This window comes from Gopherus flavomarginatus, chromosome 8 (genome assembly GCF_025201925.1).
Source record: "Gopherus flavomarginatus isolate rGopFla2 chromosome 8, rGopFla2.mat.asm, whole genome shotgun sequence".
Taxonomy (NCBI): domain Eukaryota; kingdom Metazoa; phylum Chordata; order Testudines; family Testudinidae; genus Gopherus; species Gopherus flavomarginatus.
The window spans coordinates 54,813,612-54,833,859 of record NC_066624.1 but is presented as its reverse complement, the minus strand read 5'-3'; the positions used below and the strand labels follow the sequence as shown (position 1 = coordinate 54,833,859).

At 54.8% G+C, this 20,248-nt stretch overlaps 1 protein-coding gene across 1 annotated transcript in view; it reads right to left on the bottom strand.

The window, feature by feature from the left end:
• The window catches only part of SHROOM4 (shroom family member 4), a 68,130-nt gene that overhangs the window by 32,851 nt on the left and 15,031 nt on the right, over positions 1-20,248 (bottom strand). The window lies entirely within an intron of this gene.

Sequence of the window (20,248 nt, the reverse complement as noted above, 5' to 3'; positions counted from 1 at the left end):
GGCACGAAGGCCTCCCAGCACTGCTGACCAATCCATTAAAAGTCCGTTTGGCCACCTGCAGCGGGGCAAGCAAGGTGCCTGCCTGGCTCTGCGCAGCTCCTGGGAAGCGGCCAGCATCTCCCTCTGTCTCCTATGCATAGGGGTGGCCATGGAGGTCCATGTGCTGCCCGTGCCCTGAGCGCTGGCTCTGCAGTTCCCACTGGCTGGGAACTGCAGGGGCGGCACCTGCAGGCGGGGCAGCACATATTGCTGCCTAGCTGTGTCTCTGCCTAGGAGCCAGAGAGAGATGCTGGCCTCTTTCTGGGAGCTGCCTGAGACTAGCAGAGCCACCTGGAGCCCACACCCCTCACCCTCTCCCACACCCCAACCCCCTGCCCTTGCCCGGAGCCCCTTCCTGTATCCAAACTCGAGCCTGGAGTCCTCTCCTACACTCCAACCCCCTTGGCCCCAGCTCAGAGCCCATACTCCCAGCCAGAGCCACACCCTCTCATTGCCCCAACCCCCTGCCCCAGCCTGGAGCCCCCTCTCCCACTCCAAACCCCACAGCCACAACTCAGACACCCCTCCTGCACCCCAACCTCCTCATCCCTGGCCCCAACCAGAGCCCTCATCCAGTCCCACATCTCTTCCCCAGCCTGGTGAAAATGAGTGAGTGAACAATGGGGAGGGGGATGGTGGGGCCTCAGAGAAGGGGCAGGGAAAGGGCCTCGGGGAAGGGCAAGGGTGTTCAGTTTTCCACAAATAGAAAGTTGGCAACCCTACCCATCCATCGCCAACAAAATCCACACACACCCCCACATTCCTCTTTCTCCCCCCTCCTGGCGATGACATTCAGTTCCTCTCCCTGCCTCCCCACCTGCTTGTCAATCCAAGTTGGGGATGGGGGAAGACAATTTCCGGGGTGGAGGCAGCAGCAGGGCCCCCAACCCATGTCGCCATGACACAGCACTTGGAGACCAGCTGTCTGGCAGCAGGTGTCTCGGCCGGCTGACGCTGGGGCCTGGCTGAGCAGCAGGCAGGCAACAGCCCAAGGGTAGCTGGAGGGGACAAGGACCCCCAGCTGCAGAAGCTCTGAGCCAGCCTTCCAGCCAGGCCCCACCACGGAGCTGCTAGAAGCACCCAGCCCTCAAACAAAGAAACCCAGGGAAGCCAGGTCCACAGAACGTGTCTGGAATCCAGCCCAAATGGTGCATCTCACACCTGGTGCACCCCATCACACCATGCGCGCACACCCCTTCCTAGCATGCCACATAACAGGCCCATTCTAGTCTGAAGAAAGGCGCCAGCCTTGCACAGCCAGCAGCAGACCAAGACACAGCTGAATGGACCGGCTAGGCTGGACACCCTCCCCGCCCACAGCACCCCCCCTCTGGCAAAGGAGTCCAGTTTCCTCTTCCTCAGCCCTAGGTTTTCCCTCAATCCCAGTCATATTTGGCTTGAACCTATCACTGAACCTGGCACACAAGAGGTTAAAAGACACAGCAAGCAAGGGGGAGGGGCAGCAGCTGGCTCCCTCCTCCACCCAGCTGGCTGAGGGGAGACGGCCCCTCTGGCTGATGGGGCACTAGGCTGCCATTTGGGGGAACCTCTCCTCCGGCTCTGACAGGACAGGCCATTCTTGAGTGCTCCCCTGGGAGCATGGCCAGCCAGGAGCATGTGGCTCCACTGAGTGTCACTCAGCAGATCCCCTTACCACCTGCGCCCCAGGGCATGGCAGCCCAGCACCAGCTCCCAGGCTGGCTGCTATTAACCCCAGCCAGCTCAGGAGAGAGGGTGCCCCTGCGGAGCCTCAGCATCCTGCCTGGAGCCATGACACAGCTGCTGGGCAAGGCTCGAGGCTCACAGCCCAGCTCCTAAAGGGGCACAGCCCACACCACCAAGACCATCTCTGGCCTCCCCTGTGCAGGTGCCCGGAGGGAGACTGAGCTAGAAGGGGCCACAGCCAGAGAGCTTCCATCTCCATCTGGGACAGCCTACACCAGCCATCTGTTCTGGAGCCAGATGCCATGGTGATGGTCCACCTTAGGACAGCCTAGCTGGTGACATTCACTAAGGAAAATCACCCTGCTATGAGCCTCAAGAGAGGATTGCTGGTGCAATGGGGGTCTTGGGTCTCAACCCAGCTTTCTAGGGGATGGGGATTTTTGTGCTGGATCAGAACCCAGGGCCCCCCTCAAACTGTGGCCAGGAACAGTGGCTGAGGAGAAAGCTGTAGGAACTCCCACTGCCATCAGCAACACGCCCCAGGGAGCCTGTCCTGAGCTGGCTTGTGGTCTAAAGTGGATGGGGGTCCCAGCCGACATGGAGCTGCTACCCCCCAGCAAGCTGTGAATGCTCACGTTACTTCCCTCCTGCCCTGCCCCCACTATAAGCCCCAAGCTCCCAACCAGCCCACTCTGCCACACACAGCCCTTGGGGGACCTGGCTGCCAGCGCCTGACCCTGCCTGGCTCTCAGGAACCAAGAACCAGGCGGGGAGAACATGGATGCAGTGATTGCAGCACAAACAGAAAAAAAACAAGCAGCCTCAGAGCAAAGCCCAGGGCTCCCGCCCCAGCGCAGTCAGCCTGAGTCAACGTTCCGCATGCCCCAAGGCAGACCGGGCCCCTAGACCCCCTCACTCACACTGGGGTACCCATCCTGGCTGCTATGGAGCCCCTGCCTAACACCAGTGTGCGTGGGGGCGGCTTTGTGCCCAGTCATGAGGCCAGCACAATACTTAGCTAGATGGGCATGCTCCAAAGAGCCTAGCAGCTTGGCAATGGCAGCCCAGCCCCGCATGGCACTCCCACCTGAGGACAGCAGCTCCCTGGTCTGGCTGCTGGGATTCCTGAGCTATGAATCTGATCTGACTCCGGCTGCTAGCAGCGCCCAAGCTCGCTCTGGCAGAGAGAGTAACCCTGCGCTAGGGCTGTTTAAGAGGCCAGCAAGCTAGGCCCACCCGGCCCCAAGTGCCAGGGTCACAACCTTGTACTGCCTTCTCCACCCCCTGGGAGAAAGACCATGCAAAACACAGCAGTGACCCTCCAACCCTTTGTCCCTGGGCTCAGCCCCACATGGCTCCTGGCAGCCTGGGTGGCAACACACCATCTTACAGCACCATCCTGCACTGCTAGGCACTGCCTCTGTGCCCATCACCATGGCACGTGGGCACCCACCATCCTTCGAGTGTTACCCTATTGGCCCTCCTGACATGCTGCACCAGAGCAGCTGGGATTCTGGCAAACGCTGGAGAAGCCAGAAGGTGCCTTGAGTCCTAGCCAGGGATTGGCTCCACGGTGTGCTCCTGCTCCCCCAGGGGGCTGTCAGGGCTCTGCAGGAGACCAGGGCATGGCAGGTCTGCACCGCCCCAGGACTACAGCCCCCCCTTCCCCAGCACAAGCTGCACAGGTTAGACAGGGCAGGTCTTCCTGTCCCAGCCCTCGCTCTGCACGCCCAAGTCTGGCCAGATCTGCCATTTACCTGTGGGGGATGCCCAGGCTAACCCCCCCCCCCCCGTCACTCCACGTGCCGCCCCTGCAGGGGCACAGACCCTGCCCACAGCACAGTGCCCATATTCCAGCCTCCAAGGAATACACAGTCATGGCCCAGGCCCCTTCCCCAGCCCACCGCCAAGCAGGAAAAGGGCAGAGTTGTGCCCATCCCTCACTATGCCCCCTTTCTCACTCATCAACTTGGCACTCCTGTCCCCCAAGACTTTAACCTTCTTCCCTGCTGGGAGGACAGCACAAACTGGACCGGTCCCAGATTGGGACCCCCCCACCCAACACTCTACGGACACCATCGGTGGTGCTCCTTTATCTGCAAAGCGGATCAGCCATCAATGCCCCTTCTCCATCTCAATGCCCCCAGACCCAGCTAAGTCCCCCTTCCCACCCCCCGACCCAACTCTGCCTGGTGGGCTTAAAAACCCCAAGCAGGAAAGCCGGGTTCCCCCTCCTCCCCCCTCAAGCAGTGCACTAGGGACCAGGCTGTTATACAGCAGGGGTGCTCGTACCACTTTCCGAAGGGTCCAGTGCTTCCGGGCCCACAAAACCAACCTGGCTACAGCTGGATCTTGGCCTGGGGCGGCCATCGAGTCAACTCTGGGGGATCCACTGTGGGAGAGGAGGCTCCTGCCCCAGGAGGTCCAGGTGTTCCCAAGACAGACCAGGCTGGAGTGGAGGCACACTGAGCCGAGCAGCCCAGCTGGGCTTGGCGTGGCCTCCCTCCCCCATCCCGGTCACATGCATCTCAACAGCAAAGAAAGGAAGCTGAAAAATGTCTCTCACTCTCCTCGCAGATTCCCCAGAGGCGTCGGGACAGTACAAGAGCCCATTGTACGGCTGAAATGCCAGCCCAGGGTCCAGCGCTCCCAGCCACCCTGTCCATGGCATCAGCACATCCACCCCGTGGTGGGTGTAGAACAAGGGGCTCTGTGGGCGAGGGGAGCTGGGCATTCCAGCTCCTGGGCATTGCCAACCTAGATCAGTGGCTGAAAGTGCTGGTCCTGACAGCCCTGTTCGCTGATCAGAGGGCAGCGCAGACTGGGGCCTTGGATCCTTGCCACTGCACAGAAACCGCCCTCACATTGGCACAGACTTGTTCTCAGTGCTGCCCATCTCCACAGAGAGGCCAATGACTACACGTGCCTTGGAGGCAGGACTCCTGCTGTCCCCTGCATGGGAGCCCCTCAAGCCCAGGGCATTGTCCAGGTATGTGCGGAGGGGATGCCCATGCTGCACCTGCTCTGCGGAGGAGACTGCCCCTGGGGCTGGAAGACATGCACTGAAGTAAATGAATGTACAAATCCCTGGGCAGGACGAATCCACAGTCGCAAGGTGGCCGGTGGCTCCCTACACCAAGCAATGGCATTGGCAGGAATGTAGCAAAGGCATACTGGATCTCACCAGTAATAGATGCATGGAGCCCAGCACAGAGGCGGAGGCTGAAGGGGGGCACAAATTGGAGTCCAAACCCGGAGCATGGAGCTAGAGGAAGTGAGACTGGGACAGAGCAGCTGAGAGTGTTCCCAACACAAGGGGAGAGCTGGCATCAAACCATCAGGGGTCAGGAGACAGCTCAAAGCCCTCCCCACTCATCTGGGCAAGCAACTGCCTGCTGCTGCTTCAGCAGCTTTCCCAACCTGGATCGCCTGCCAGATCCCACTGTGCTGGCTCCCATGCTGCCCACTCTGCACCAGGAAACTCCTGGATCAAACTCAAACAGCTGTTACGGCCTCCACCTTCAGATCCCTCCGTAAGGGTCCCTGCAGCCACGGTGCTGACAGAGCCCAGCCTCCTGACCTTGGGGTTCAGCAAGTTCCTCTAGAGCTTCTTGGAAACGGGGTCTGAACCCCCCAAATAAAGCAATTCCAAATGCCCAGTGGTGCCTCATGGGCACTGGAGTTCACAGGCTGCTAACTCTCATGATTTCGCCCAGCGATATTTGGTGCTTTTGGTTAAGCCCCAGCACCTGGAGTCCTGTGACAAGGGGAGAATCTCAGCCTTCATTTTAAAACTGCCTATGCTTCTAGCTCTCCTAAATGCAGGGCAAATCTCGCCAGACCAGCCTGGATGCTCAGCAAACAGCAGCCAAACCAAGAGAGCCCACCTTTTACTCTACCTTCGAAATCTCCTGGCTTTGGGGACTGACTTGTGATGTCTGAACACGTGGGGTTGGCCATACTGCATCCAGACTACATCTCCTATGATGCACTGAGGTCAGGGGAGTGGGCACATGACAGGCACCCCTTGCCACACCACAGTGCACCATGGGAGATGTAGTCTGGCCAGAGCACCTGATCCACAGAGAAAGGGAGCCAGCAGGACCTGAACTACAACTCCCATGAGGCACTGCGGTGCCATTTTCACGGAAACGGGAGCCATATGGATCCTCCCTGTGGCCAGCAGAGGCTTTTTGTGACAACAACAATTCGACTGGAAAACTTCTTCCCGGCTCTATATTCCCCTCCCCTGCCCCCCAGCATGACCTCCATGGAAACCGCCACCTGAGCTACAAGTCCCAGAACTAGCCAGGCAGGTCCAGGTTTCACCCAGATGCATTGACTTGCACCCCCTTCCCAGCCCACCTTTGTCCTTTGGCTGGAGGCCCGCAGCGCAGCGATGGCCTCCTCTCTGCATTCATACAACACCCAGCACAACATCCAGCGGGGCGTCTGAGCACCACCATGCTATCACTATTATCTGCGCCCACTGCAAGCCCTGAGGCCACTGTGCCCCTGGCAGGAGCTACCATGCCCAGCATGGTGCATGTGCATCACCAGAGGATGATGTGCAAGGGAACAGCAGGCGGAGAAGCCAGCCCTGACACAGCACCATCAGCTCAGGGGCTTAAAGCACCATAGACAGGCAGGAGTGTAGCACTAGCCCCACTGCAGCAAGGGAAGCTGAGGCACAAACAGGGAGGAGCTTACCCAATGTGACAGACACAGAAAGAGTCAGGAGTGCAGTGCCCTACTCAGTTTCACGGCCTCTTTGGGTACAGCGGGCCCCACCACAGGACATCCAACACCTCCTTCCAGGTGAGAGGCCTGTGTTTTGGTCTCCGGTTCTGTTCCCCTGGCCTGCCCTGGATCTCCAACAAGCCCAGCCCCCTTTGGGCAGGAAGAGCACCCTGCCCACCCAGCCCAGAAGGCCAAATGTCCCCCAGGGACAGCTCCATGCCTCGTCCCATGCTCGGTGCCAAAGCCAGCCGATGGACTCCAGCACAACAGCAGCTCGACTCTCACTCCCTACCCCCACCCACTGGGTTCCATCTGGAAGGGTATGAGGTGGGGACGCCCCACGGGCCATGGCACAAATGGGGTAAGTGGGGAGCTTCTGAATGACCTGCCCATGCCCGGTTCTGGTGCCAGAGCACCCACATCAGCCTGCTCCTCCACAGCTCATTCATGGGCACTGCCAGGGAGGGACAGGCTCAGCTCCCCGCCACTGGCTCACACCTGGGCTCATCCCTAAACAGGATGTGGTTGAGGCTGAAGATCCTTTTCCGGCTGATGGAGCTGGGTAAACCAGCTCTGCTCCCACAGGGGCACCTTGCCTGAGTCCCTCCCGGGAGGGGCAGCACAGGGCCATTCCAACACCCCTCGCTACGGCACCCCCACATCACTGACCCCCTCAAAGTGAGAGCATAGCTGCTGCAGGCTCTGACCTGTGGTCCCCAGCACCGCATTGAAGGCCAGGGCACCTACCAGGCCCTGCTCTGTCACAAGCTGCAAAGAACCTGAGCTGGGTTCCCGAGCCCCCTGGGAATGGGCTGTGGGGCCCCAGCTTGACAGAGTCCAATGCAGGGCTTGAGGATGCTGAAGGCCAATGCAACCCCCATAGAGCACATGCTCCCCACAGAGCCAGGTGGGCCTGGGGAGACCCTGCCCCAGATCCTCACCTGTGCTGCCAACTGGGGCCCAGGGTAGCTGACTCAGAGGTATGGTGACCAGACATCCCGATATTTGGGTTGCTGTCCCGCGTCCCAAAGATACTTCGCTCCGCTGGCAGCACTGGTTTGTTTGTTTGTTTTTTTGCTCCATCAGCAGACACCCCCCCCCCCCCGCCCCCCGTGTCCCAATATTTTCTTCATCTCATCTGGTCACCCTACTCAGAGGGGAGCGCACCCCCTACGAGCTGCCCATGGCAGCTCCTGCACGCATGCCAGCTGTCCCTGGGGACAGCAACTCCCAGCCAAGGAGGTACCAGACATGGCCCTGCTTAGCTAGCAAGGCCCAGCAGGAGCTACAGCTGCAGAGGAGCCAAGGTGTGTTTCTTGTCACTTCCTTCCCTGCAGCTTTGGCCGCGTCCGCTCCCCAACCCCACGGCCCCCAGCACACAGTGAGCTCCCCCAGGCGCTCAGCAGGCTCCTCCTGGGGACCCCACCGGGCATGCAGCGGCTCCCCATGGGGCATCCCACAGGTGCACAGGGGCTCCCCAGGGGGCCCAGCAGGCTCCCCCCACCCTCTCAGAACAGACTGGGTTCCCCTGGCCGCCTGGCATGCAGCAGGCTCCCCACAGCCCCCCCGCAGGCTCCCCCGGCCTCAGGGCCCCTGGAACACAGCAGGCTCCCCAGGCCCCAGAACACCCAGGGCTTCCCAGCAGGGCCAGCTTGAGGACGTGCGGGGCCCAATTCAAAAGAGCTGCCACCGAAATGCCGTCAAAGACAGCGGCAATTTGGCGGCAGCTCAATCACTTGCTGTCGTTTCTGGCGGCACTTTGGCGGAGGGTGCGGGGCCCCTCTTCTGGATGCTAAGGGGCCCTCTTGGGCGTGGGGCCCGATTCCTAGGAATTGGGGGAATCGCCCTAAAGCCGGCTCTGCTCCCCAGCGCTCACTGACAGAGCGCAGCAAGTCACAGCCTCAGCACAAAGTCCTGATCCACACCAACCGGGGCAGAACTGGGATTTGGAAAAGAAAATAAATATAGCTCCAGTTCCCAGTGCTAGATTCCTGCCATCTCTGGCATATTGCTGAAATAGAGTCCAGATGAGGGGACGGCCCGGTACACCTCCCACCCCATCCTTCAGATCCCAGACGGGGAGGAATTTCAGAGCCTGGAGGGAGGAGCCGGGAGGGAGCTGCACACCAGCCCCAGGTAACGGAAGGCACCGGGCTCTGTGCAGCCCACGGAGAGGGTCCCAGCACCGCCATCCCTGGCACACATGGCACAAGGCACCAGGGTGCTGCCCCCAGGTGTTGCCCCCAGGCACTGCCCACTTCGGCTGAGCCACAGACCAGAGATCGTAACAGCACAAGCTCCCCCCAGCCAGGCTGCCCTGGCTGAACCCCTTGGGGGAGAGAAGGGCTTGGTGGGGGGAAGATGGGTTCCCCGGGGGGACAGAGGGGCTCCAGCTCACCTACTCTGTGTCCCCGCTGCTCAGGCTGCAGGCCAGGGAGCACCTCACAAATGCCTGGAGGCCAGGAGGGGCTCGGAGATGCGCCTGTGGACAGGCAAGCAGGCACAGGGGTCAGGGCTGACTTTGGCTCATGGAAGGTGGTTTATCTAAGGTGTCTCTTCTCTTGGGCTGGGGGTGGTGCAAGGCCAGTGCCAGGCCCAAGGGCAGGAGAACTGATGGGGCTGGGCTTGGATTTCTCTGCCTGTCCTGGGCAGGGGTGGGGATGGAACACAGTCAAGCCTCCCAGTCATCCCCCTACAGGGCTGCTCCTGGGAACAGGGAGATCGAAGGACATTAAGCACCACTTCAGCAGATACAGTTCAGCCACCAACTCTCCCAGAATGGCTGGAATCATTAGGGGGTGGAATGGGGGGGAAAGACATCCCACCGATTCCATAGGACCCCAAATTGGAGAAGAGGAGCCAGGATCAACACACCCAGAGGGGCTGCAGGTTGGGACTAAGGGGCAATGGCGGAGCAGGGGGAGTGGGGAACCCAGGATTGAGTTAACAAGGAGCTGCAGGTTGGGAGTGAGGGGCATGGGCAGAGCTCAGACTTTAAAACCAGAAGGGACCATCGTGACTATCTAGTTCTGATGAAGTGAAACTGTCCTTAATGTTTCTTCTGAATACTGTCTGGGTTCCTCAGTTTCCCCTAGGCATTTCTTAAGTCTCTAGTGTGCATAAATGGATGACACTCTGTATCCTGGCAACAAATGGCTGGGGCCCTTCCCCCCTGCAAGGGAACAGCTAAAGGTGAACAAAGAGATCAGGTGACCTCCTGGCCCGGGAAAGAGACAAAGGCCAGAAAGGAGGGGCTGGAGGGGGTTTCAGTTTGGAGCTGGCTGGGGATGGGAAGTGAGGGCAGATGGGGTTGTCTGCCTCGCTGGGCCCCAGAATGGACCCAGCTGAGGGGTCCTGTTCTCTGTACCTACAAGCTCTGTTTTAGACCATGTTCCTGTCATCTAATAAACCTCTGTTTTACTGGCTGGCTAAGAGTCACGTCTGACTGCAAAGTGGGGATGCAGGACCCTCTGGCTTCCCCAGGACCCTGCCTGGGCAGACTCACTGCGGGAAGCACACGGAGGGACACATGATGAATGCTGCAAGGAGAGACCCAGGAAGGTGAAGCCATGCGAGCTTCTTGCCTTGAAGACAGTCTGCTCCGAGGGACAGGAGGCTCCCCAAAGTCCTGACTGGCTTTGGGGGGAGCAGTTCCAGAGCATCGCCCAGGGACTCCGTGACACTAGTCTGACCTCATGCACATTGCAGGCCACAGGACCTCACCCACCCACTCCTGTAATAGACCCTGAAACTCTGGCTGAGTTACTGACGTCCTCAAATAATGATTTAAAGACTTCAAGTTACAGAGACTCCACCTTGACACTAGTTTAAACCTGCAAGTGATCTGTGCCACAGGCTGCAGAGGAAGGTGAAAACCCCAAAGGGTCTTTTTCAATCTGACCCAGGGGAAAATTCCTTCCTGACTGCTAACCTGGTGATCAGTTAAACCCTGAGTATGTGGGCAAAATCCACCAGCCAGACACCTGCAGGGGGAGCCCAGGGTTGGGCTAGCGGGGGTTGCCAGGTCGGCGGTGAGGGGCACTGTGGGAGGGAGCAGAAGCAGGGTAGATTGTTAGCCAGCAGGGGCTGGGGCAGTACCATGCCAGTGAGCATGAAGCACCCACCCTTCACTGTAAAGGCTCATTTGGCATGAACCAGCGGATGAATGGGCAGGGGGTGAAACAGGCACCGAAGGGAGCTGGTAAATGGTGACACCTCCAGAGGGGACAGAGCCCGGCATCCTGCTGCCAAGCTCTTCAGGCTGGACACTGGACCAGTGCCCCTCATTGCCCCCAGAGGTGCCAAGGGAACCACTCTCCAATAGGCAGAGTGCTCCCACAGGGTGGGCAGTGCAGCTCTGTTTGTGGGCACAGAGCAGAGAGTCCCTGTCACCCCCTGAGCCCCACAGGGGATGGTTCCAGGGCATTGCACCCAACAGGAGCCCCCAGCACAGCCTGGGGCCTCTTCTGCTGTCTTGGTGGCTGTCCCCCAAGAGGCACATGCACTGTCGAGCATGGGGGCCCATGCGGGATCCTGCCCGTGGGAGAGGCCGGCTCTGAGCCCTTCACCAGCATGAGCAGCAGCATGCACACTCCAGCTCCACTGCAGGAAAAGCAGGCACCATCTTTTCTGTAACTGCATGGGGAAGCAACAGCCAGGCATCCCTTTGCTCTCGGTGTCAACGGGAGGCTGCTCCCCCTCCAGGGCTCTTTCAGCAGCAACCCACTGGCTGCCAAAGCCCCCACTCTCCCTCTGGGGCAGCATCCCCAGCTCACTGTGAGAGAAAGCGACTCCCAGCATCAGAAGGCTAGTGACCCAGCTAGGGACACAGCCTGGCCTGAGGCAGCTTATGCTCTGCTCTGACCACTAGGAGACAGCAGCCCAATGGCCCCATCAGCCCAGAGCTGGGAGAGGAGCAGCTGGGTGCAGCCACAGGGATGCACCGAGGGCAGCAGGACAAGGAGCAGAAGCCTAGAGGAAGAGGCCCAAGCCAGGCATTCACAGCAAGGGCAGGGGAGGGCCTGGGATGAGGAAGGGCAGATCTGGTCAGACTGGGCTTTAACGGTGCTGTTAGATCTTTAGCAATCCCCTGCCCCAGGGATCCCGGTCTCACACCCCCACCCCTCCCAGGCTCTGCATGGGGAAATAGCGGCACAGAGGTCACGTGGCTTGACCGAGGTCACCTATGAGCTGCAGCCAGGAACCCAAACTGGGACATGTGCCACTCGCTGGGAGCCATGGATCGGATTTCACCCTGCACCCCATGAGGAGCACTGCACAGGAAAGTGGGCACTGGCCAGCAGGAGCAGCTTTTGGCCTCTGCTCCCCAGCTCCCACTCCTGAGCATCCACATCGAGGGCAGAGAGCACGAGCTGCCCTTCAGCTTGGCTAAATAGGGAGCCCACTCAGGTCATCACAGAGCCACACTGGGACACAGACTCACGATTCCTGGGTTCTTTTCCTGCCTCCCCATCAGGCCAGCCAGCTGACCTCCAGTCCCTCCCCCAGCTCTGCCCCATTCTCGGGAGCACACCTCATAAGAACATAAGAACGGCCGTACCAGGTCAGACCAAAGGTCCATCTAGCCCAGTATCTGTCTACCGACAGTGGCCAATGCCAGGTGCCCCAGCGGGAGTGAAGCTAACAGGCAATGATCAAGTGTCAAGTATCAGAAGGGTAGCCGTGTTAGTCTGAATCTGTAAAAGCAGCAAAGAATCCTGTGGCACCTTATAGACTAACAGACGTTTTGGAGCATGAGCTTTCGTGGGTGAATACCCACTTCGTCAGATGATCAAGTGATCTCTCTCCTGCCATCCGTCTCCATCCTCTGATGAACAGAGGCTAGGGACACCATTCTTTACCCTTCCTGTCTAATAGCCATTTATGGACTTAGCCACCATGAATTTATCCAGTTCCCTTTTAAACAATGCTATCGTCCCAGCCTTCACAACCTCCTCAGGTAAGGAGTTTCAAAAGTTAACTGTGCACTGTGTGAGGAAGAACTTCCTTTTATTTGTTTTAAACCTGCTACCTATTAATTTCATTTGGTGACCCCTAGTTCTTGTATTATGGGAATAAATAAATAACTTTTCCTTATCCACTTTCTCAACATCATTCATGATTTTATATACCTCTATTATATCCCCCCTTAGTCTCCTCTTTTCCAAGCTGAAGAGGCCTAGCCTCTTTAATCTTTCCTCGTATGGGACCCTCTCCAAACCCCTAATCATTTTAGTTGCCCTTTTCTGAACAATTTCTAGTGCTAAAATATCTTTTTTGAGATGAGGAGACCACATCTGTACACAGTATTTGAGATGTGGGCATACCATGGATTTATATAAGGGTTCTCAGTCTTAGATTCATAGATTCTAGGGTCAGAAGGGACCAATGTGATCATCTAGTCCGACCCCCTGCACAAAGCAAGCCACAGAACCCTACCCATCCACTTCTATAACAAACCCCTAACCTATGCCTGAGTTATTGAAGTCTTCAAATTGTGGTCTGAAGACCTCAAGCTGCAGAGAATCCACCAGCAAGTGACCCATGCCCCACACTGCAGGGGAAGGCGAAAAACCTCCAGGGCCTCTGCCAGGGGAAGGCGAAAAACCTCCAGGACCTCTGCCAATCTGCCCTGGAGGAAAATTCCTTCCCAACCCCAAATATGGCGATCAGCATGTGGGCAAGACTCACCAGCCAGCACTCAGGAAAGAATTCTCTGCAGTAATTCAGATCCCATCCCATCCAACATCCCATCACCAACCACTGGGCATACTTATCTGGCGATAATCAAAGATCAATTGCCAAAATTAGGCTCTCCCATCATACCATCCCTTCCATAAACTTATCAAGCTTAATCTTAAAGCCAGATATGTCTTTTGCCCCCACTACTCCCCTTATTCTCTATCCCCTTTTTAATGATTCCTAACATCTTGTTTCCTTTTTTGACCACCTCTGCACACTGCGTGGACATCTTCAGAGACTATCCACGATGACTCCAAGATGTTTTTCCTGACTCGTTGTAGCTAAATTAGCCCCCATCATATTGTATGTATAGTTGGGGTTATTTTTTCCAATGTGCATTACTTTACATTTATCCACATTAAATATCATTTGCCGTTTTGTTGCCCAATCACTTAGTTTTGTGAGATCTTTTTGAAGTTCTTCACAATCTGCTTTGGTCTTAACTATCTTGAGTAGTTTAGTATCACCTGCAAACTTTGCCACCTCACTGTTTACCCCTTTCTCCAGATCATTTATGAATAAATTGAATAGGATTGGTCCTAGGACTGACCCTTGGGGAACACCACTAGTTACCCCTCTCCATTCTGAGAATTTACCATTAATTCCTACCCTTTGTTCCCTGTCTTTTAGCCAGATCTCAGTCCATGAAAGGACCTTCCCTTTTATCCCATGACAGCTTAATTTACGTAAGAGCCTTTGGTGAGGGACCTTGTCAAAGGCTTTCTGGAAATCTAAGTACACTATGTCCACTGGATCCCCCTTGTCCACATGTTTGTTGACCCCTTCAAAGAACTCTAATAGATTAGTAGACACAATTTCCCTTTACAGAAACCATGTTGACTATTGCTCAACAGTTTATGTTTTTCTGTGTGTCTGACAATTTTATTCTTAACTATTGTTTTGACTAATTTGCCCAGTACCGATGTTAGACTAACCAGTCTGTAATTGCTGGGATCACCTCTAGAGCCCTTTTTAAATATTGGCATTACATAAGCTAACTTCCAGTCATTGGGTAGCGAAGCCAATTTAAAGGACAGGTTATAAACCTTAGTTAATAGTTCCGCAACTTCACATTTGAGTTCTTTCAGAACTCTTGGGTGAATGCCATCTGGTCCCGGTGACTTGTTAATGTTGAGTTTATCAATTAATTCCAAAACCTCCTCTAGTGACACTTCAATCTGTGACAGTTCCTCAGATTTGTCACCTACAAAAGCCAGCTCAGGTTTGGGAATCTCCCTAACATCCTCAGCAGTGAAGACTGAAGCAAAGAATCCATTTAGTTTCTCCACAATGACTTTATCGTCTTTAAGCGCTCCTTTTGTATTTCAATCGTCAAGGGGCCCCACTGGTTGTTTAGTAGGCTTCCTGCTTCTGATGTACTTAAAACACATTTTATTACCTTTGAGCTTTTGGCTAGCTGTTCTTCAAACTCCTCTTTGGCTTGTCTTATTACACTTTTGCACTTAAGCTGGCAGTGTTTGTGCTCCTTTCTATTTGCCTCACTAGGATTTGACTTCCACTTCTTAAAGGAAGTCTTTTTCTCTCTCACTGCTTCTTTTACATGGTTGTTAAGCCACGGTGGCTCTTTTTTAGTTCTTTTACTGCGTTTCTTAATTTGGGGTATACATTGAAGTTGGGCCTCTATTATGGTGTCTTTAAAAAGGGCCCATGCAACTTGCAGGGATTTCACTTTAGTCACTGTACCTTTTAACTTTTGTTTAACTAACCCCCTCATTTTTGTATAGTTCCCCCTTTTGAAATTAAATGCCACAGTGTTGGGCTGTTGAGGTGTTCTTCCCCCCACAGAGATGTTGAATGTTATTGTATTATGGTCACTATTTCCAAGTAGTCCTGCTATAGTTACCTCTTGGACCAGCTCCTGCACTCCACGCAGGATTAAATCTAGAGTTGTCTCTCCCCTTGTGGGTTCCCGTACCAGCTGCTCCATGAAGCAGTCATTTAAAGTATCGATAAATTTCATCTCTGCATTTTGTCCTGAAGTGAAATGTTCCCAGTCAATATGGGGATAATTGAAATCCCCCACTATTACTGGGTTCTTAATTTTGATAGCATCTCTAATTTCCCTTAGCATTTCAACATCACTATTACTGTCCTGGTCAGGTGGTCGATAATAGATCCCTAATGTTATATTTTTATTAGAGCATGAAATTTCTATCCATAGTGATTCTATGGAACATGTGGATTCGCTTAAGATTTACACTTCATTTGAATCTACATTTTCTTTCACATATAGACTCATAGACTCTAGGGCTGGAAGGGACCTCGAGAGGTCATCGATTCCAGTCCCCTGCCCTCATGGCAGGACCAAATACTGTCTAGACCATCCCTGATAGACATTTATCTAACCTACTCTTAAATATCTCCAGAGATGGAGATTCCACAACTTCCCTAGGCAATCTATTCCAGTGTTTAACTACCCTGACAGTTAGGAACTTTTTCCTAATGTCCAATCTAAATCTCCCTTGCTGCAGTTTAAGCCCATTGCTTCTTGTTCTATCATTGGAGGCTAAGGTGAACAAGTTTTCTCCCTCCTCCTGATGACACCCTTTTAGATACCTGAAAACTGATATCATGTCCCCTCTCAGTCTTCTCTTTTCCAAACTAAACAAACCCAATTCCTTCAGCCTTCCTTCATAGGTCATGTTCTCAAGACCTTTAATCATTCTTGTTGCTCTTCTCTGGACCCTCTCCAATTTCTCCGCATCTTTCTTGAAATGTGGTGCCCAGAACTGGACACAATACTCCAGTTGAGGCCTAACCAGCGCAGAGTAAAGCAGAAGAATGACTTCTCGTGTCTTGTTTACAACACACCTGTTAATGCATCCCAGAATCATGTTTGCTTTTTTTGCAACAGTATCACACTGTTGACTCATATTAAGCTTGTGGTCCACTATGACCCCTAGATCTCTTTCTGCCATACTCCTTCCTAGACAGCCTCTTCCCATTCTGTGTGAAACTGATTGTTCCTTCCTAAGTGGAGCACTTTGCATTTATCTTTATTGAACTTCATCCTGTTTACCTCAGACCATTTCTCCAATTTGTCCAGATCATTTTGAATTTTGTCCCTGTCCTCCAAAGCAGTTGCAATCCCTCCCAGTTTGGTATCATCCGCAAACTTAATAAGCGTACTTTCTATGCCAACATCTAAATCGTTGATGAAGATATTGAACAGAACCGGTCCCAAAACAGACCCCTGCGGAACCCCACTTGTTATACCTTTCCAGCAGGATTGGGAGCCATTAACAACTACTCTCTGAGTACGGTTATCCAGCCAGTTATGCACCCACCTTACAGTAGCCCCATCTAAATTGTACTTTCCTAGTTTATCTATAAGAATATCATGCGAGACTGTATCAAATGCCTTACTAAAGTCTAGGTATATCACATCCACCGCTTCTCCCTTATCCACAAGGCTCGTTATCCTATCAAAGAACGCTATGAGATTAGTTTGACACGATTTGTTCTTTACAAATCCATGCTGGCTATTCCCTATCACCTTACCACCTTCCAAGTGTTTGCAGATGATTTCTTTGATTACCTGCTCCATTATCTTCCCTGGCACAGAAGTTAAACTAACTGGTCTGTAGTTTCCTGGGTTGTTTTTATTTCCCTTTTTAAATCTAGAGTTGTCTCTCCCCTTGTGTGTTCCCATACCAGCTGCTCCATGAAGCAGTCATTTAAAGTATCGATATAGTGCCACTCCTCCCCCTGCATGACCTGTTCTGTCCTTCCGATATATTTTGTACCCCGGAATGATTGTGTCCCATTGACTGCTCTCAGTCCACCAGGTTTCTGTGATGCCTGTTATATCAATATCTTCCTTTATCACAAGGCACTCTAGTTCACCCATATTATTTAGACTTCTAGCATTTGTGTACAAGCACTTTAAAAACTTGTCCTTGTTTATTTGTCTGCCCTTTTCTGATGTGCCAGATTCTTTTTTATGTGACTGTTTATCATCTAATCCGACCCTTACATTATCCTCTTCTGTCCTTTGTTCCTGACTATAACCTGGAGATTCTCTATCATCAGACTCACCCCTAAGAGAAGTCTGTTTCTGATCCACATGTTCCTCTGCAGCAATCGGCTTTCCCCCATCTCCTAGTTTAAAAACTGCTCTACAACCTTTTTAATGTTTAGTGCCAGCAGTCTGGTTCCACTTTGGTTTAGGTGGAGCCCATCTCTCCTGTACAGGTTCCTCCCATCCCAAAAGTTTCCCCAGTTCCTAATGAATGTAAACCCCTCCTCTCTACACCATCGTCTCATCCATGCATGGAGACTTTGAAGCTCTGCCTGCCTACCTGGCCGTGCGCGTGGAACCGGGAGCATTTCTGAGAATGCCACCATAGAGGTCCTGGATTTCAGTCTCTTCCCTAGCAGCTTAAATTTGGCTTCCAGGACATCTCTCCTACCCTTCCCTATGTCATTGGTAACTACATGTACCACGACCACCGGCTCCTCCCCAGCACTACAAATAAGTCTGTCTAGATGCCTCAAGAGATCTCCAACTTCGCACCAGGCAGGCAAGTCACCACACAGTTCTCCCGGTCATCACAAACCCAGCTATCTACATTTCTAATGATCGAATCTCCCATTATTAACACCTGCCTTTTCCTAGAAACTGGAGTTCCCTCCCCCGGAGAGGTAACCTCAGTGCAAGAGGCAACCCCAACACCATCTGGAAGGAGGGTCCCAACTACGGGAAGGTTTCCCTCTGCTCCCGTTGACTGCTCTGCTTCCCTGGACCTTTCATCCTCCTCAACAGCACACAGACTGTCTGAATGGAGCTGGGACAATTCTACAGTATCCCGGAAAGCCTCATCAACATACCTCTCTGCCTGTCTTAGCTCCTCCAGTTCCGCCACCCTGGCCTCCAAAGTCCGTACGTGGTCTCTGAGGGCCAGGAGCTCCTTGCACTGACTGCACACATACGCCACCCGCCCACAAGGCAGGTAATCATACATGCTACACTCAGCGCAATAAACTGGATAGCCCCCACTCTGCTGCTGGGCTTCTCCCTGCATTGTCTCCTAGTTAATGAAAGGGTGGGTTTAAAGAAAGGGGTTTTGGAATATGGTTTGGAATATAGGTTTTAAGGGGACTACAGGAGAAAAGGTAGGACCGACAAGCGACCCCCGCTCCCTTCCCACTCCCCTGCCAAACTCCCTGCGAAACTCCGTTAGCAGCCCCTGGTCACAAGCTCCCTGGTCGCTTGTGCCGGCTTTATAAAGCCCTGGCCTGAGTGAATGCCCGCCCACTGATTAAGGCTCAGCCAATTACCAGAGGCTTCGAGCTTTCAAACCTTCCTTTGAAGCTCACGGCCTCCAACTGCCAGCCACAGCACATGGTCCTTCAAACAACCAAACAAACAAATGAACAAACAGACTGACAAACACAAGCACAGCACACAGCAAGTAACCCCCAAACACAAACACACACACACTACAGATAGTCACTTACCCCACAGATGCTGTATTTGCTCCTCCTTCAGCTGGAGAACACCATTGTGAAACTCCCTGTTAGCAGCCTGTTTGCACAGTGCTACCAGACCTCAGTGCTACCAGGCCCCTCCCCAACAGAGCCTGGCAGGCAGCAGGTCTCCTGGGCACAGTAGGGTGCAGGGCCAACACCTAAGGGCCCATGGCGACTGGAGACAGTCCCCCAGGGATGGAGCACAGGCATGTGCGGCAGCACAAGCACTGGCAGATCTCACGTGGGCTTGTAAATGGTGCTTCACACAGGGCAGCCAAGGAGGCTCAAAGAGCAGCTGCCAAAGCTACCCAGCTTCTTGGGGCCCCGGCTGCTGGCGAGTGCCATCCCTAGGGTGACCAGACAGCAAGTGTGAAAAATTGGGATGAGGGTAGGGGGTAATAGGAGCCTATATAAGAAAAAGACCCAAAAATCGGGACTATCCCTATAAAATCAGGATATCTGGTCACCTTAGCCCTCCCCCCACCACACACTGTGACTGCAGGGGGGCAGAGCCAAGGGGCGCCTGGGACCTGCAGATGGCTGGTCACCTAGAACCACTCCAAGGGCAGCTCCCAATGCCCACGGGCAAGGCCCCCTGACTCGGCCCTGAGCACTTGAGTGAAGACGGAGCGGCAAAGGGGGGCTGCTCTGCGGTTTGTTTGCTGCATGCAGGGAGCCAGCCATCTCCGCCAAGGTGCCGCTCACATGCCAGTCTTGTCTCTCTGGATGCTGGTGGGGGTCAGGGACTGGCCAGGGGTCACTGGACCCCCTCGAAACAGGCAGGACTGAGGCAGCCCATCCCCCACACCTGCTGTGCTCACAGGTGTTGGAGCCCCACCAACATTCGTCTGACCCCAGAGATCAGCTCCACTCAGCTCTCCCATTGCTGGGGGAACTGGCCCTCCTGCTGTGGCCCAGCCCTGCAGACCAGCCTCACCCTAGGTACCACAAGCTCGTGTCCCTGAAGTCAGACCATCCCAGCCCATCCACCACCCCCAGCTAGGCTACCTGTGCTGCCCCCAGGTGGTCATGTTGGTGCCGGCTCATACACCTCCCCCAGCCTGGCAGCCAGCACCCATCATGCCTCTGCCTGGTGTCCCCGCTGCACCGCACAGTCCATGTCCCACTCCGAACTGAGCCATGCCAGGACCTGGGACCCTGCAACCTATGCCACAGCCCTGCGCACGCCCCACACAGCTCAGTCATCGTCTCACATCCCCCTCCATTGTGCAGGGCTCGTTCTCGGCAAACACAGCTCAGGCCACCTGGCACAGGTCAGTAGAGGCTCCCCTGCACTCCCTCCTCCCCCATCTGTCATATGCCACTGGCAAACACACAACCAGGCCACGCCCCTCCTGCTAGAGCAGAACTGACGAGGCCACCCAACAGGCTCTGGGGACAGAATGGCTCAGCCATGGGGCACACTGGGTCCCCAACAGGCCCCAGATCTCTGCGGTTATAGCCCTCAGGCCAGAATCCCCTACCCCAAGGCCTCGGGACAAAGGGAGGTGGCTGGGAGAGTGACTGGCGCAGGCCTGGCTCTGGCCAAGCACAGCCAGTGGCAGTCGTA